The 2,103-nt window shown below is 39.7% G+C and overlaps 1 pseudogene; it reads left to right on the top strand.

Annotated features, from left to right (window-relative positions):
* The first annotated feature begins 604 nt into the window (after window positions 1-604).
* Window positions 605-951, top strand: LOC122737033 (annotated as a pseudogene).
* The last annotated feature ends 1,152 nt before the right edge of the window (window positions 952-2,103 follow it).

Here is a 2,103-nt window from a genome sequence, read left to right as displayed (position 1 = left end):
TTGTAACTGGTACTTAAATAAACTATGGACCTAATTCCCTTCTCCTCCTCAGAGACTGAAATGATTCCTGGTGAGAGAGGCAGATTATGCCTCTCCTGTTGGGGGAGTAAATTCGTATATTTGTGATTATACCTTTTGAAGTAAAAATTTGAAGTAAATATTGAAATTAATAAGAAAACGAATCTGTCAGTGGTTAAATAGAACTGGGCACAGAGACACAATCCCCCTACACTTGGGGGAGGACCATTATTGGAGGCTGGAACCATTCGCACAGAGCTGAAATACTTAACCTCCCCCCACCAATTGTTTGTAACAGTTTTTGTGAACTTGGAACAAACCCTTCAGCCCTATGAAACTTAATGATACTTGAACCCACGAGAGAGGAAAATTGAGAATTCTACCATAGAATTTTAATCAAATTTGACAAAGAAAAATAAAGATACCAAACTGAAATGTTCGATGAACTAAAACTAAGGAAATCATTCCCAACATATATTAAAAGTTCTTATAGGATGAACAAGGATGAGAAAGATATTAGAGACTAATAAAAAGACCATCAAGACAGTAGATAGTACTTTTTTTTTTTCAGCTTCTGACTTACAAGATGACCAAGAAGAGGAGGAACAATGGGCGCGCCAAGAAGGGCTGCGGCCAAGTGCAGCCCACCCGCTGCACCAACTGCGCCCGCTGCGTGCCCAAAGATAAGGCCATCAAGAAGTTCGTCATCCGCAACATCATGGAAGCCGCGGCCGTCAGGGACATTTCCGAGGCCAGTGTTTTCGACTCGTATGTGCTCCCTAAACTGTATGTGAAACTACATTACTGTGTGAGCTGCGCGATCCACAGCAAGGTAGTGAGGAATCGGTCTCGTGAGGCACGAAAGGATCGGACACCCCCACCCCTCTTCAGACCTGCTGGTGCTGCCCCCGACCTCCTCCAAAGCCAGTGTAAAGATCTATCTGCCTATCAAAATTCCTGAACTAATCAGAGGAAAATAAAATGGTTGGTTTACCTTAAAAAAAAAAAAAGATAAGTAGGTAGTGTTCTGCTCCTTTTCCCTTTAGGAAATTTGGTTAAGTTCATTATACCTCAGTTTTTTCACCTATGAAATGGAGTTAGGGGTCAGCTAGGTGGTGCAGTGGATAGAGCACTGGTCCTGGATTCAGGAGGACTTGAGTTCAAATTCGGCCTCAGACACTTGACATTTACTAGCTGTGTAACCCTGGGCAAGTCACTTAACCCTCATTGCCCCACAAAAAAAAAAAAAAAAAGAAAAAAGAAATGGAGTTAATAATGCTTGCTTTGCTGCTTTTTATGGTTGTGAGGCTAAAATAAGTATGAAAATACTTTATATTATAATTCAGCAAGATGATGGTCAAAGGTTGTTCACTGAGTTCAGTGATATGATTGCATTTTAAGTGTAAAGACTTATAATAATGACCTTAGGACAAAATAATATATCAGCAAAAATGTGAGAGAAGGAAGTATTAACAGCTAACATTCATATAGTGCTCTGAGGATGACAAAGCACTTTATAAATATCATCTCACCTGATTATCACAACCTCCCTAAGAGGTAGGTACTACTATTTTCTCCATTTTACAAATGAAGAAACTAAGACTGAGAGAAGTTAAATGATTTGCTCGAGATCATACAAATAGTGTGTGAGCCAGGATTTGAACTCATCTTCCTGACTCTAGTGCACTAGCCCTTATACTACCAGGCTGCTTCACAGTTCATGAAAAAGTTCATGTCATCTATTCAAAAATAAGAAACTCTGAAGAAGCAAGTTTATTTCTATCCAATAATATGTAATTTATAAAAGCAGAACTATAATTTGTACATAACTATAGACACCAGGAAGGTAGTTAGAGTTAGAAGAATTGCAGAAGAGATCAGAGGAAAGGGCATACTAGTATTTTGTGAAGGGCTGGAAGTCAGCAACAGAGCTATAACTAGCAATTTTTGTGCCTGAGGCAAGTGACATGATATATGCTCAATCCAGTTGAAGATATGGCAGGGAAGCAATGAGTCAACAACAAAACAAGCCAGTTGTTGGGGAGACACCTTCAGGAATGGTGTAGGAAGGGAAGGGCAAAGCAA

The sequence above is a fragment of the Dromiciops gliroides genome, chromosome 1 (genome assembly GCF_019393635.1).
Source record: "Dromiciops gliroides isolate mDroGli1 chromosome 1, mDroGli1.pri, whole genome shotgun sequence".
Taxonomy (NCBI): domain Eukaryota; kingdom Metazoa; phylum Chordata; class Mammalia; order Microbiotheria; family Microbiotheriidae; genus Dromiciops; species Dromiciops gliroides.
This window is presented reverse-complemented; position numbering and strand designations above follow the sequence as displayed.